Below are 17708 nucleotides of genomic sequence, written 5' to 3'. Positions count from 1 at the left end.
ATCTGCAGTGATTTTGGAGCCCCCCAAAAATAAAGTCAGCCACTGTTTCCACTGTTTCCCCATCTAATTCCCATGAAGTGATGGGACCAGATGCCATGATCTTAGTTTTCTGAATGTTGAGCTTTAAGCCAACTTTTTCACTCTCCTCTTTCACTTTCATCAAGAGGCTTTTTTAGTTCCTCTTCACTTTCTGCCATAAGGGTGGTGTCATCTGCATATCTGAGGTTACTGATATTTTTCCTGGAAATCTTGATTCCAGCTTGTGCTTCTTCCAACCCAGCAGCTTACTAATATAATTTTAAAGGAAAAATTGAAAATTCAGAAGGAAATCAGAGAATCAGAACTGGACGTTTTTTCGTGCCTCCAAATCAGTCCCCTTCCCTTTATTCCACACCTTCTTGTGTTTATAAAGATCTGGATCAGATGTGTGCATGTGTGCTAAGTTGCTTCAGTCATGTCTGACACTTTGTGACCCTATGGACTTTAGCCCCCCAGGTTCCTCTGCCCATGGGATTCTCCAGGCAAGAATACTGGAGTGGGTTGCCATGCCTTCCTCCAGGGGATCTTCCCAATCTAGGGATCAGACACATGTTTTTTTAAGTATCCTGCATTGGCAGGTGGGTTCTTTACCACTAGCACCATCTGGGAAGGCCCTTGGATCAGATGACATCATGCTTATAAAAGTCATTTGTCCACTACATACACTTAAATGGAAATAATGATTATAGAACAAAGCAAAATGTGTTTCTTTAAAGTTAGCAAAAACAAACCCATTTAAACAACTTGCATAAGCAAATTCCTTTCCAACAGTAATCTAAATCATTAAATTTTAAAATGGTAGTTTCATGTATTTTAACAGACTTTTTTCCACTGCATGTTCTTTAGAATTCACTTCTCAATTTAGGTGTCTTAAAACATGTTAAGAGTAAGATATGGCTCATTCTCTCAAGGGTGTGATAGTCTGAGAGGACAAAATTAGGTATAATAATTTCTTTAAGGATAATCATGATAATAATATAACCACACAAAATTGAAAGTAATATGAATCATTAAAGACAGAGACTAAATCCCAGGGGGTGAGGCACGTAAAGAGTTTTAGGAAAATATTCCCTTGAGAAAGAAGCTATTGCCTAACTCTTGAAGAAGTGTTTTAATCTGATCTCAAGACATCATCGGAGAAGGCAATGGCAACCCACTCCAGTACTCTTGCCTGGAAAATCCCATGGACGGAGGAGCCTGGTAGGCTGCAATGCATAGGGTCGCAAAGAGTCAGACATGACTGAGCGACTTCACTTTCACTTTTCACTTTCATGCATTGGAGAAGGAAATGGCAACCCACTCTAGTGTTCTTGCCTGGAGAATCCCAGGGATGGGGGAGCCTGGCGGGCTGCTGTCCGTGGGGTAGCACAGAGTCGGACACGACTGAAGCGACTTAGTAGTAGTAGCAAGACATCGTGCTTTGTCCCTGAGATTTAAGGAACAGATGCTCATTTTTTTTTTTTTTTCTTTTTTCTGTTCCATGAATTGTCCAAAGCTCTGGATATGCAAAAATGCCTGAGCACACTGTTCCCCAAGAGAAAAGACAGATATTTCAAGGTGACTGGAACTTGGTAAGTTCTGAATGTGAGCACCATGAAGAAGCACTATATAATAAGTTAAAGACCCTTTTAAGATGAGCCTTGAAGGATGGACTGTAGTTTATCTGGAGGAGAAGGGTGGTGATATACTTCTATGAAGAAGAAACACTGAGCAAAGACATGAGGACACAAAATTACACACAGTTTGAGAAAGCATACATATTACTGCCAAGGACAATACCCACCAGGAGCTCTTATATTCAGCTTTAAATAAATATGAATATTTACAAGACTGTTAGAGGACATACCTGGTTGTAGCTACTCAGATTTAGGCAACAAAGCACCACACACCAGACGTTCAGCATGCCTTACAGAAGTGGACCTGTTCACATAGTTAAGTATTTTTGACCAGCTCCCCTTACCTCCAGCAGGGGAAAGCTCAGGTAATGGAAGAATACATACCTGTATGCATGTGGGATCCAGCCTAGTTTCAAAGTGTCATTTCCAACATGAGCCAGTATCTATTAACCACTTCAGTGTCTATGAAGTTAGCTTTCAGGATCTCTACATGGGAAATACCAGTTAAAAGAGTCTCTTTTGTGTAGAATTTCAAAGCTATGATTCCAAAGCAAAATATTTTCAGCCATACAAAGACATCACAAGCCAGACACGATTTAATAATCAGAGATTTTTTTTTTTTTTTTTTTTTTTACTGTAAGCAATGCTGCTAATAACACACCTGAAAATCTACCTTTATTAAATCTCTAGGGGAGCAGGGGTTTGGCTGAAGGGAAGGAGACCAGCTATAACTACCCATCATCACCAGATCTTTGCTCCAATTCTTTCCAGTTTGAGGCAAATGTTTGAGGAAGTAGCAATATGGATGGAGAGAAGCAGGAAGGTTTCAGAGACTCATCATAGGCATGTTATACAGATTGTGGTAACAGGGCCCTGGGAATAAGGGAAAGGAAGTGGTCAAGTGTCCCTGTGAAAGTTACCTAAGGCTAAAGAGGAAAATGGTTCTCAGAGAGTTTGATATGTTTCATGTCTCCCACTTCATATCCTACCATAATCCTTTTAACAATTTGCTTTCTGATCATGTTCATCCATCTTGCACTTGAATATGCTTTATTACCTCTAGCTATAGAACTTTTGCATAACTGTAACCTTCTGTCTGGGGTGACATCTTTATCACCACCACATACATATATATATTATACATCACGCATCCTTTACTCAAGGAAGTCACCCTGAATACCACGGGAGGAATTCTCCCAGCCAAATACCCTCTTGGTATCTTGTTACTTTATATCACAGATTTAAACACAGTTTTAATTCTATGGTCATTTCAGTTATTCATTTATACTTTCCCTCTAGATTGTAAGCTTGATGAATGTAGGAGACATACCTGGTTTTGTCCCTTGCCCATGTCTTGGCACAGAGTGAGTACTTACAAAATTATTTTTAGTTCATTAATCAAAGGATAAATGTATAAGCAAAACAAATAAAGACTATCATGGGAGAATTTTTGATAATGGTTAGAAGAAAAATGTAATTTCAGTTGGTGTATGAATTACCAGTAAGATATCTAAATTTGAAAATGTCCAATTAATAGTGAGAATATGATAGCACCAGAGATAAGGATCTGATGGTATGTATATAAAAAGTTGTAAAAGTCTTAAATAATCATGATCATTGAGGTTTTACATATCTAAATATAAGAAATTACAAGTCACATGAGGCCTATCATATTTTGAAGAAAGAGAAATTCCATAGAAAAGTGTTTGTGGATAATGTCTATGTGCATGCTAAGTTGCTTCAGTAGTGTCCATCTCTTTGTGATCCTGTGGACTGTAGCCCACCAGGCTCCTCTGTCCATGGGGATTCTCCAGACAAGAATACTGGAGTGGTTGCTAGATCCTCCTTCAGAGGATCCTCCTGACCCAGGGATGAAATCCACGTCCCTTATGTCTCCTGCATTAGCAGGTGAGTTCTTTACCACTAGCGCTATTTGGGAAGCCCTTATGAATAATGGGAAATTATCAACTGACCTTTATGACTTAGTAAAATGTTGACACTGTACACTCCATCTCATTTCCAGTTAAAAGACAGGAAGTAAGTGTAGGACCTAACAGTCACTTAGTACTGTTTTCTGGAAAGCACCACTTTCATAAACTCTTTTAATCATCACAAAGGATAGTTGTGATCTCATTGTCAGGGCTTCCAACGTAGCTCTGTGGTAAAGAAACCACCTGCCAATACAGGAGAGGCAGGAGTCATAGGTTTGACGCCTGGGTCAGGAACATCCTCCTGGATTAGGAAATGTCATCCCATTCCGGTATTCTTGCCTAGAAAATCCCATGGACAGAGGAGCCTGGTAGGCTACAGTCTATGGGTCGGAAAGAGTTGGACACAGCTGAGCATGCACGCACAAATTCATCAGTGTCTTTTTCAGCGTAAGTAAGAATATGGGTTCCAGAAACTTAACTAATTTGCTCAGTGTAGCACAGTAAGTAAATAAAAATGACAGGTCCCCAAACAATATTTACATGTATATTATTCCAATACATTAATTCATCTTTCATATTTCTTGACCTTTTCCAATGCCCTTCACCAGTCAACTCCATTGACCCAGTATTTTCTGTTAAATGCTTCCCCAGGATCAGGATGGCTAAGTCCTTTCAAGTTTTATCTTTTTTATAAATGGAAACATCCCCTAGGCTATATAGTCTTTGCTTGGTGTTTTCTAGAAACAAATCCACACCTGTCAAAGATCCTGGCTGCAGCTTCACTCAGATGAATCAGTGTTATTTCTTTGTGGGAAGGTGGAGTAATTTCTGTACCTTTTTTTCATCACCTGCTCTCTGCTCCAATTACTTCTAATTTGGAGGCCTCTCTTCCCATTTATCCCTCTCAGTTCAATCTTTTCTTCCTTGTGCAGGGTGAGGGATCCTGCACTCCTGTCCGAATGCCAAATTACCAGTTAGCAATTAAGGAAGCTCATTTACAAACAGACATAATCATTAAATTATGTGAAAGTCAGAAGAATGGTCTCTTTCCCTGATGCTGGCATCCTAAGCCACATCAAAGAGGCTGGTATTTATTTCAGATTGTTATACCTTGATGACTGATCAATTTGACCATCTTCCTATTCTGTGAGACAAACAAAAGGAATCTTTGTCTGGATTTCATGGCCATTTATCATTCCTCTGGCTTTCAAATTGCAAGTCTGTGATCAAAGGAAAGGGGAGGAATGATATTCTCTGCCTAATGCTGAGAGCAAAGCATGATCACACCTCAGTATTTTCTAATTGTTAAACATCACCTCTGCCTACTTTGTATTGTGAAAACAAACAAACAAACACTGGAAACAGTGAGATAGCTAACTCTCTTAATATATTGCACATCAAATTCTATTTGTTCTCTTTGATTTTAGAATCAAAATAAGCTCTCAAGTAATCAATCTGAATATGGATTCCAATTAATATATATCCCTAGGTTCTGCTGGTAATTTGCTGTGTGATTTGGTCAGGTGGCATTCCTTATCTGGACCTAATTTTTCATATATATAAAGTGAAAGAATGGGAACTTGATCATTTTTAGCATTTTCATTAACAAATTAAAGACTCAGCTTTGATGGCCAAGTTATATACCAAGTTATTTTACTTGTTATCATAATTGTTTTTATTCCACAAGCATATTTCATAAATAAGAAGAGTGTGTTATGAATATGAACACAGGAATTTTTCTGTACAGAATATATACCCATAATGTGATTTTTTTTGCTCATATGCCATTTCATTCCTATAAAATGTGAAATCCTGAATCGTAACACTTTTATTTGTTTATTTAATCATAAAATACATAAATAGGTAGCACATGATATGAAAGCCTCAAATAATACCTTAAAATCTCCTACTTCTCTCCAGGGGAACCACCTGTAACAGCTTGTGAGCATCCCATCACAATCCATTTTGTGTACCTGTATGTGGATTTGGCCTTTATAGCATTTGTTTTCTGTTAATAAGGGTGTATTTTGCATATTGCTTTGTATGTCTTTTCCTTACTATTTAGCAATACACTTTGCAGTGCTATCCCTCTGAGCATATAGGTCACTGTCCTTGTGGATACATGGTAATCAGTGTCATAAATGTATCACAATTCAATGTGTCCATCTGTTGATATACATTTAGATTTAAAATTTCATTTTGACAATAACAAAAATGCTGGAAAAAAACCTTTTTTTTTTTTTTTCCAATTGCAACTGTACTTTATCATCTGTTTATTTGTAAGAGTTCTTGGCATATGAATAGGGACTCAGCATATATCTGATGTTTAGTTCATGGAAAGATATTGTTATATATTACCTAACAATGGCTTTCCCTGGTGGCTCAGTAGTAAAGAATCGGCCTTCAGTGCAGTAGACTCAAGAGATGTGGGTTTGATCTCTGGGTAGGGAAGACCCTGGAGAAAGGCTTGGCAAACCAAACAAGTATTCTTGCATGGAGAATGCCATGGACAGAGGAACCTGGCAGGCTCCAGTGCAAGGGACTGCAGAGCTGGACATGACTAAAGTGACTGAGCATGCACAATGATGGTGTTATGTTTGCTGTGGTGAAAATAAGATTCTCTACCAGTTTTTGACTTTTACTCTGATTACTAGGAAACCAGAATCAATTACAAGCATGAGAAAGGGCAAATAATTGAAAGATTCAAAAGTATTATAATTCTTAACCCAGGGAGCCAAGGATATCCATAAGACAAAAAAGATTAAAAATCTAGAAGAACTAAGGGGGAGAAAAAATGATCAAGATATTTCAATCTGTTTATCCACCTATTCTTTTTTTTCCCACTTGCTCAATTATTTGTTTAAATAGCAAATGTTTCTTAGTGTTAGTTGCACAGTCATGTCAAACTCTTTGTAACCCCATGGACTGTAGCCCACCAGGTTCCTCTGTCCATTGAATTCTTCAGGCAAGAATAGTGGAGCAAGTTGCCATTCTCTTCTCCAGGGGATCTTCCTGACCCAGGGATCAAACCGGGGTCTTCTGCCTTGCAGGCAATTCCTTATTGGCTGAGCCAGCATCTGGCAAATACTGGTCACCTTTATTTGTTACCAGGCAGTCTAGTAAAAATTTGAACAAGAATGCTATTTATGGAGGTTTACTGTGTTTTACTTACTCTACCACATAAATATAATGTATTTCTTACAACAGTATCACAAGGTAGGGTTTTTATTTCAACTATGTACAAATAGAGAATCATAGAATGACTTCTCCCAGGGTATAGAGTGTGACATTTACAGTCAGACAAAATAGATTCTGAATCTAAGGTAACTAAGCCAATAAGTGATGCTTTCTAAGGCCCACTTCACCTGGAATGGGGAGTAAAGTGGGCCTTGGGGAGCATCACTATGAACAAAGCTAGTGGAGGTGATGGAATTCCAGTTGAGCTATTTCAAATCCCGAAAGATGATGCTATGAAAGTGCTGCACTCAATATGCCAGCAAATTTGGAAAACTCAGCAGTGGCCACAGGACTGAAAAAGTCAGTTTTCATTCCAATCCCAAAGAAAGGCAATGCCAAAGAATGCTCAAACTACTGCACAATTGCACTCATCTCACACACTAGTAAAGTAATGCTCAAAATTCTCCAAGCCAGACTTAAGCAATATGTGAACCGTGAACTTCCAGATGTTCAGCTGGTTTTCAAAAAGGCAGAGGAACCAGAGATCAAATTGGCAACATCCGCTGGATCATTGAAAAGCAAGAGAGTTCTAGAAAAACATCTATTTCTGCTTTATTGACTATGCCATAGCCTTTGACTATGGATCACAATAAACTGTGGAAAATTCTGAAAGAGATGGGAATACAAGACCACCTAACCCGCCTGTTGAGAAACCTATATGTAGGTCAGGAAGCAACAGTTAGAACTGAACATGGAAGAACAGACTGGATCCAAATAGGAAAAGGAGTTCATCAAGGCTGTATATTGTCACCCTGTTTATTTAACTTATTTGCAGAGTACATCATGAGACATACTGGACTGGAAGAAGCACAAGCTGGAATCAAGATTGCCAGGAAAAATATCAATAACCTCATATATGCAGATGACACCACCCTTATGGCAGAAAGTGAAGAGGGACTAAAGAGCCTCTTGATGAAAGTGAAAGAGGAGAGTGAAAAAGTTGGCTTAAAGCTCAACATTCAGAAAACTAAGATCACGGCATCTGGTCCCATCACTTCATGGGAAATAGATGGGGAAACAGTGGAAACAGTGTCAGACTTTATTTTTGGGGGCTCCAAAATCATTGCAGATGGTGATTGCAGCCATGAAATTAAAAGACGCTGACCCCTTGGAAGGAAAGTTATGACCAACCTAGATAGCATATTGAAAAGCAGAGACATTACTTTGCCAACAAAGGTCTATCTAGTCAAAGCTATGGTTTTTCCAGTAGTCATGTATGGATGTGAGAATTGGACTGTGAAGAAAGCTGAGCACCGAAGAATTGATGCTTTTGAACTGTGGTGTTGGAGAAGACTCTTGAGAGTTCCTTGACTGCAAGGAGATCCAACCATTCCATTCTAAAGGAGATCAGTCCTGGGTGTTCTTTGGAAGGAATGATGCTAAAGCTGAAACTCCAGTACTTTGGGCACCTCATGTGAAGAGCTGACTCATTGGAAAAGACTCTGATGCTAGGAGGGATTGGGGGCAGGAGGAAGAGGGGATGACAGAGGATTATATGGCTGGATGGCATCACTGACTCAATGCACATGAGTTTGGGTGAACTCCAGGAGTTGGTGATGGACAGAGAGGCCTGGCGTGCTGCGATTCATGGGGCCACAAAGAGTCAGACAGGACTGAGCTACTTAACTAAACTGAACTGAACTGAGACAGCATATTAAAAAGCAGATACATCACTCTGCCAAAAAAGATCCATCTAGTCAAGGCTATGGATTTTCCAGTAGTCATGTATGTATGTGAGAGTTGGACTCTAAAGAAAGCTGAGCACCGAAGAATTAATGCTTTTGAACTGTGGTGTTGGAGAAGACTCTTGAGAGTCCCTTGGCCAGCAAGGAGATCAAACCAGTGCATCCTAAAGGAAATCAGTCCTGAATAGTCATTGGAAAGATTGATGCTGATGCTGAAACTCCAATACTTTGGCCACCTGATGTGAAGAACTGACTCATTTGAAAAGACCCTGATGCTGGGAAAGATTGAAGGCAGGAGGAGAAGGGGACAGAAGAGATGGTTGGATGGCGACACCGACTCAATAGACATGGGTTTGAGTACACTCCAGGAGTTAGCGATAGATAGGGAGGCCTGGCGTGCTGCAGTTCATGGGGTCACAATGAGTCATACATGACTGAGCGACTGAACTGAACCGAACTGAAGCCAATACATGTTAGTCACTCAGTCATGTCCGACTCATTGTGACCCCATGAACTATAGCCTGCCAGGCTCCTCTGTCTGTGGAATTCTTCAGGTAAGAATACCGCATTGGGTAGCCATTCCGTTCCCCATAAGATCTTCCTGATCCAAGAATCAAACTGGAGTCTCACACATTGCAGGCTGTTCTTTACTCTCTGAGCCACCAGGAAAGCCCAAACAAAGCCATCTAGGAGATGAAACTAACACTAACAATACTCATATGTTTAAACTGAGCTTAGTAGAAGACCTGGGACACCAGAAAATAAGTAATTGAGAATACTGTTATTTTTATGATTGTTTCTTAGTCTACTTTCAATGGTCAAGATGGACCAAGACGAATGGAAGCAGAAGTTGACTGATTAAGTTTGTCTTGGGGTCTGAAAAAGGAGGATGCTGATATAATTCAGCTTAGCTCCTGACAGTAAGAGAGTCAAGAAAGTAAGAACAAAAGTCTTACTTACAAAGAAGTGAGAATGACTGTCCTGTAAAAATTGAGAGCTATATGATGGGAAGGCTTCCCTGATGGCTCGGTGGTAAAAGAATCCACCTGCAATGCAGAAGCTGCAAGAGACAAAGGTCTGATGCTTGGGTTAGGAAGACCCTGGAGAAGGAAATGGCACCCCACTCCAGTATTCTTGCCTGGAGAATCCCAGGGTCAGAGGAGCCTGGCAGGCTACAGTCCATGGGGTCGCAAAAGAGTTGAACAAGACTGAAGCGACTTAGCACACACAGGCACATATGATAGGAAAAGGGTCAAACGGGCTCCATAGGGAAGGGAGGGGCCAGACATTACCATGCCCCACCCCAAGCCCACTCCATAGTTTTGCATCACGACCTTTACCTCCTTTGACTCACTCACTTGCGAATGATTTAATCACCTTCCCCTTTTGTCTGCTGATCACCATTTACCAAAGCAAGACAAGTGCTTGGTGGACAAGAGAGTTTCTACCCTGCATTTCTTCAGCTCAGAGAGTTGTGACCTATTTGTTTGTCCTTGGAGTTGCTCAAGGCCAGTAAAATTCAGATCTGTTCATCGTATGCCTTGCTTTCTTTTTGCTTCGGTTTCTCCTACTGTTTTTAGACAGATGACAGGAAGAAAAACTTGTTATTTGAGACCAGGCAGCATGGCTTTTCATCTGGCTTGTCTTGGTACTAAGCAGTTGATTTGGCGTATTGGATCACCTGAGCCAGTCTTCATCTTTAAACTACACGGATAATATTTAATTTCCAAGGTTGTTACACCATAACTACAATAAACAAAGTGAGGCACTGGGCAAAAAAAAAAAACAAAACAAAAACAGAAGCACATGATTAATGTTCTGCTATTTTTCTCTTTATAGTAGATAACGCTGAATAAGCTAAAAAGCCCTACACAAATTTCAGAATTTGCTTTTCACATTGTTTATATAACTCCTAATTTGAAGTTTATATGGTATTTTTCTAGCTGTATTATGATTAAGGTTTCAAAGGATAGTACTACTTGGACTAGACTCTCCTCCTGCTGTTCTTATTAAAAAATCAAAGCTGAAGAGTCACACTTCTAGGAAAGTATTTGCATATAGATGAACTCAGTAGTTACCCTGGACCTTTTGACCCATTTCAACCTCTATGGCAACAGTCCTTAGTTCTTTTAAATAGCTGTGTTACTCAGTGCTAACATGACTCGTATTTTGAAACCTTTAATAATCCTTTTAAAACAGTCTATTACCATTCATAAGAGCAGGGCATAAAATGTAATGTCATAAATTACTTGGGACTTGGATTTAAATACCAAGCAACGGAGCTTTTGTACTCACTGAATGGTATGATCCTACCAATTTTCATACCAAACATCCAACTGTGTCTTTTGAATAAAAGTTAGTGAGCCCAAAGATCACACTTTAAACAGTTTTCAAGAGTAATCCATAGCTTTTGTTACAGGCCTCATATAAAATCCATTTGATTTTATAACCAGTTTTACTGTGATATAGTTTCTGTATTACTTAAGCTATCTAACTACAAGGAGGATTTTACAAATGAAGACACATAAGCTAAATGAAGGTAGAGAGAAGTGAGGGGATGATAAGAAAATCATTTAAAACACTGCAGGGTGCTCAGTATGCCTGGAATGGTGTTGAAAGGAAAGAGAAATAGGAGCAACACTGAGTATTGCTTTCTCTCTCTCTCTCTCCATCTGGCTGCATCCCAGTCTTCCTTCATGAGTCATGCGCTTCAGAATCTACAGTCCTCCTCCTAGTCTTTTGTAGGTTCTCTTTCCCTATTCCTCTGGCACAGAGAATTTCCCCTTTAAAATAACCTTCTGAATGGGCTATATTGTAGTATTCTATTTACTTCTCTGTCTCCAGCACTATCTTGTGAGCATCTCCAGAATGTCTTGTTCAGACATTCCATTGTGTAGCATACAGCTAGGTATTCATCACACCTTTACTGAAATGGAGTTAATGCAGGTCTTTATAATAAGATGAGATCTTAATGAGATCATCAGAGCTTGGTGCTTAACTTCACTATTACTAAAGTCAAATCTCATCATAAGTTTAGTGATCATGTACTGAATATAACACAAATCCTAATGAAAGGGTTAAAAAGGTATAGGGAGATACATTCTAACCTTAAGGGGATCATATGCAGTCTCTCTAGTTTTATAGCTGGCCAATGTGTGAATTTCTTATGAAGGGCTCCCTTAATTGTACTCCTATGAGAAGCCTGGGCCCAGGTATGACTGCTATAAGCGTTTACTTTTAAGCTAAGAAGCAATTAGGTTAAGGCTAAAATTTAAGCCATAGTTAAGACAAGGAACTAGATCAAAATTGGGAAGTGGTACCTAGTAAATCAGGTAAAGAGATATTTAAGGAAATTAATTGAGTCAGAAATCTGCTCTAAATGCTATTCAGCAGAGCAGATGGTTGGGGAGATGATGTTAGAGTTTGACTTTCATGTATCTCTCTGGATGTCTACACTGAAAATGGGTTGGCATGCATTACTATTCTGGTTGCATTGTTAGGAAACGGATGGTCCTGGCTGGCTTAAATGAGCCATGCAGGTCAGGGAAGTAGCAGAAGAGACTGACTTGAAAAAGAAACCCATTGCCCAGCCAATGCAAGTACTATTACAGGGACATGAGATAAGCATTGTGAAACATGGGACAGAAAGAAGCTTAACCTGTCTTGACGAACTGTGGAAGTTTCACCAAAGAGGCATCAAATGAGGTCATGAAGAATGAAAATCAGCTCAGTTATAATCCTTCATTCATATACAGAATTCTTCACACTAAAAAAATAAAGTATGTAAGATCCATTATCATTTTTCACATACACACACACACACACACACACAGTTTTGTTGGAGACCAAAGACAATTATCTATAACCTAAAGATGAGGAAACCAAGGATCAAAGAGTACATATCTTGTCTAATATTACCCTTTAAGCAACATATTCTATGAAAGAAAAAATTTCCACTTGAAACCCTCTGTTCTTGTACAACATTTTGCCTTTCCAGGGATGTCTGATGCATTTAAATACAAAGAGTAATCTAAATGATAAGCAACATATTCTATGAAAGAAACAATTTCCACTTGAAACCCTCTGTTCTTGTACAACATTTTGCCTTTCCAGGGATGTCTGATGCATTTAAATACAAAGAGTAATCTAAATGATAATGTCCTTTAGGAAAATTTAGCTATTTAACCTCTCCAAAGAATGCTAATAATTTGATAAGGAAGTAAATAAAATTTTAAAAATCAAATGGACCATACTTAAGATTGGCACTTTACATATATTACACCTTTTAATACAAAAATCATGGAAGATAGTAATTATGGACATTTGTCAACATGGAAGAATTGCACTCTTGCCCTTTAAAAATCCATTTTCTTTCAAAAGCCAGAAAGGTATCTAAACCAGATATTCTGTGTGAGGGTCTCAAATGAGATGTAGCAAGAAAGAAGTGCTGCTCTCCAAGACTACAATTACTGTAATGCAGAAAGAGCTCCTTGGAGCAGGAGGCTTTGATGGATTAATCAGGAGATTCTAGCTGGAAGATAGGAGATGCTCCATCTGAGCTGAAAATATTGGGCTAGGAGTCAACAAATCTGGTTCCTACTCCCAGAAGTTGCTATGTAGGGACCCTAGCCAAAATATTTCCCCCAAACTTTAAATAAAATGAAGTGTTTGATAAGTTCTGACTTAATTAGCTCTCACAACCTCTATTGGTTTCCTGAGGCTGCTATAGCAAATTGCCACAAACTTGGTGGCTTAAACCAATTGAAACTTACTTCCTCCCCATTCTGGAGGCTAGAAGTTCAACATCAGTTTCATTGGGGTTAAGTCAGGGTGTGTCAGATGTTGGCAGGGTCACATGCCATCCAGAGGCTCTAGAGAAAGAATCCATCACTTGCTTCCAATTTCTGGTGGCTGATGGCATTTCTCTGTTTGTGGCCCAATCACTATAGTCTCTGCCTCCATCTGCTCCTTGTCTTCTCCTCTTTTATGTGTATACTCCTTCTCTTCCTCTCTGAAAAGGTCACTTGTGATTGGATCTAGGATCTTTCAGATAATCAAGGATAGTCTCCTCATCTTAAAATATTTACAGGTTCCAGGAATTAGGACCACTGTTTAAGAAAGTGAAAGAAAGTGTTAGTCTCTCAGTCATGGCTGATTCTTTTGTGACCCCACGGACTGTAGCCCACCAGGTTCCTCTGTCCATGGAATTCTCCAGGCAAGAATAGTGGAGTGTGTTGCCATTCCCTTCTCCAGGGGATCTTCCCCACCCAGGGATCGAACCTGGTTCTCCAGCATTGCAATCAGACTCTTTACCATCTGAGCCACCAGGGAAGTCCCATTATTCAGTACTGAAGATATTATCATACTGTTCATGGGGTTCTCAAGGCCAGAATACTGAAGTGGTTTGCCATTCCCTTCTCCAGTGAAGCACAGTTTGTCAAAACTCTCCACCATGACCCGTCTGTCTTGGGTGGCCCCACGTAGCATGGTTCATAGTTTCATTGATTTAGACAAGGCTGTGTTCCATGTGATCAGTTTGATTAGTTTTCTGTGATTGTGGTTTTCATTCTTTCCAGCCCTCTGATGGATAAGGATAAGAAAACTCCAATACCTTGGCTACCTGATGCAAAGAACTGATTATTTGGAAAAGACCCTGATGCTGGGAAAGATTGAAGGCAGGAGGAGAAGGGGATAACAGGGGATGAGATGGTTGGATGGCATCACTGGGTTGATGGACATGAGTTTGAGCAAGCTCCAGGAGTTGGTGCTAGACAGGGAAGCCTGGTGTGTTGCAGTCCATGGGGTCACAAAGAGTTGGACACGACTGAGCAACTGAACTGACTGACTGAAGATATTATCACTATTGTTATTATTATTATATTTTAAAATCTAGTGGATAAGAGGACAGGATCTTGAGCCTCATTCTGCAAATTATTGGGCAAAGTACTAAAACTTTTCTTATCTGTAAAATGGAAATAAAAACTGTACCTATTTTATAGATTTATTATGAGGATTTATAAGTTAATACTTGATGAAGTACTTAAACAGTGCCTACGACAGGATAGCTGACCAGTAAAACTTTTATTATTAACTGTTACTATTTCCCAGCCATGAAAAGCCTGCATATATTGAAAGATCTTGTCTACCAAAGACAAGCCATGTATTCAGTAATATTTAATTTGATTCCTAATGTTTTATTAATCAAAGACATTTATCACTGCCTGTCAGAGCTGATTCAGCAGGAGATAACCAGAGTATCCGCAGTGAGTTGACACAACACCGGCCAAAAGAACAGACTTTTAACATTTTAACCTGTGTACTCATAGTCTGAGCCAAAATTCCAATACTGATAACACTTGTTGTAATAGTGAAAATATCTGTTTTACCTCTAATTAGTAATTAAAACATTAGCTTTTTCTATATATAAAACCTTTAAAATCTTATTTATTTATTCACTCTTTCATTACATATTTTCCACCACTACCCAGGGAGCCTAGGCCTCTTTGAGAACTCTACCCTTAGGCAAGGTAGCTCCTTTAAGGAGACCTTCAAAGCTTCATCATCACCTTGGAGGCTCTTCATTGGGAGCTTGTGTGGGAGGAGGCCATCAGGTGAAAGTTGTTAACATACAACTTTAAATAGCCCTACCAGGGATGCCAACTCAAGCAAGCTCAGCCATTAATCCTGCTAAAATTTACTGCTGCGTGGACAGAGGTGAGACAGAGGCACCTTTAGCATCCTAAGAAGTTTTTAAGACAGACAGAAATATTCTTTTTTACACATTATATGCTAGGATAAGCTAATTGCCAAATACATCAACGTCCATCTGTGACTGACCCCACAGCCTGGTTTAGAGCTCTGTGACAGCTTTCGGTTTCCAAAGGCCTTGCCAAAAACCATGTCTCTCCTGTCCTTAGGAGGTGCACATGCCCAACGTCAGGAAAGCAGCATTATGTAAAGGAAGAAAGCAAGGCAAGTGATCCCATTTTGCAGGTGACTGCCTAATTTATTTCCATGTATGTTTGTTCGGGTTAAAGCGAGAAATTCATGTACAATATGCTATATGTGTGCCCCTTCCTCATTCTCCAGGTCTCCTGACACCCACAGGACACCGAAGCCAGGCCCTTCAACAGACGGCGGCGAGGCAGGTAGGACTCAAGCCTAATAGAGACAAGAGATGAGATAAATTTGCCACTTTATTCCATGAACTATAGATAATAAGCTTTTAATGCTTATCTAACGCTGCTGCTGCTAAGTCGCTTCAGTCGTGTCCGACTCTGTGTGACCCCATAGATGGCAGCCCACCAGGCTCCCCTGTCTCTGGGATTCTCCAGGCAAGAACACTGGAGTGGGTTGCCATTTCCTTCTCCAATGCATGAAGGTGAAAAGTGAAAGTGAAGTCTCTCAGTCGTGTCCGCCTTTTAGCAATCCCATGGACTGCAGCCTACCAGGTTCCTCTGTCCATAGGATTTTCCAGGCAAGAGTACTGGAGTGGGGTGCCATTGCCTAGATGCTGTGATTTACAAATGATTGCTCACACACTCATATACGCACAGTAAAGATGGTGGAACTGAAGCTGTAATGGTAAATATCTAAAATATACCTTATAGGGTGCAAATGGAGATAGAGGAGCTGAACTGGAATAGTGTGAACTCAGAGTCCAAGCTTCTAGTTGTCTGCTGTATCACTTCCTAATGTGCTGAATTGCCAGCCTGCTTTCTTACTCTCATTTCCCTTTCCTGTCATTTACTAGGACAGTGACCTTCCACGTTTGTCTGACTGATTCTTGGCAACTTCATCCTCTGCCTCCCCAATAATCTCTTGTTTGACTCCAGGCACCTGTTTCCCACTTCCCCAGAGTACACAGCTGTAGCCTACTAGAAACAGATGAGAGTATGACCTGTGACCTGTATTGAAGTCTTGCCTGAAGATACCAACCCCTGACAGTCCTATTACGGAGAGTAAAAAATAGAATTCATAATTCCACATTCGGATGTGGTATTTTATACATCTCTTTGTCTTGTGTGGCATTTTACTGTGTTTTACTATAATCTTCTGTTCAATATTTCATTATAGTTCACTGAGCTGTAGAACAGATAAAAAAGTTATTGAAAGGAGTCAGAAAAATGCGTGTTTAGCACATGAAACTCTTGTTTAGCCACGTTGCCTTGAGTTTCAATATTTCATTAGTAAAATAGTGAGAATAAAACTCACCTTGTTAAATGGATTAGATAAGAAAACATTTTTAAAGCAGAGCACAGTAACAGGAACGTAGTCCATGGTAGCTCCTAGATATTTGAAAAATAATTGTGTTCTTGTTTACAAATGTGGTTTTTTTTTAAACAAGTCCTTCACTTTTCTCAACATTACAGCCTCGTCCTTTTCATCTTCAAATCTTACTCTGTTACTTGGCCCATAGCAGATGCTCCATGTGTGGTAGTGAAATTGAATTTCTGAGAGTTGTTATAGACTTTAAATGAGTCCCTGGAAATTCTTTCTAGTCTAAAAATTCTTGCCCTAATCTAAGAGATTAATTCTTTGGAAATTGAAGAGGGAAAAAGATGGGGGATGCCAATAGGAAAGAGAGAGAGAGAAGAGATTATCTGTGAGATATTTATCTAAATAGCCTGGCAGTGAGAGTGGCAGGCTCTCGATGGTCTCCTGGTGTGGGAGGGAAGATGAATGGTTTCCAGGGCACCCCGGTGCTACTCCTTAAAGGAGCCTGCTGTGGCCAGAGCTGGCCCCTTTGACCCTGTTTCAATGTAGGAGGAAGGATGGGTAGAATCATAAAAGGAACACACACTCTCACACTCCCACTGCAGTTCCCCTGGAAATACTGGATCTGTTGAGGAGGTTGGCATGCGAGGATGCTTGGTGTGGCAAAAAGCATTTGAAATGTGACTTTGCTGCTGCAGCTCTGTGACCTGAGGCCCATTATTTGGCCCTTTGTGCTCTTTACTCACTCGTGAAACTAGGAAAATAATGTCTACTTTGTGGGGCTATTCTGGTGGTTAAGTAATACAAAATATATTAAAGCTATTCACAGTTTGTGTATTATGCCAGTAGCTAAATCTGCTATGTATTATAGATATTTTAGGCTAAATGTGAAGAATAACTTTTTTCGATGTTTGGTCATCTTTACTGAAAATTAACCCTTAAGTGTTGGTATCAATGTGTTTGTTATATGATCCTGTCCTGTT

Source organism: Bubalus kerabau, chromosome 17 (genome assembly GCF_029407905.1).
Source record: "Bubalus kerabau isolate K-KA32 ecotype Philippines breed swamp buffalo chromosome 17, PCC_UOA_SB_1v2, whole genome shotgun sequence".
Classification (NCBI taxonomy): domain Eukaryota; kingdom Metazoa; phylum Chordata; class Mammalia; order Artiodactyla; family Bovidae; genus Bubalus; species Bubalus kerabau.
Note: the sequence above shows the minus strand (reverse complement) of the source record.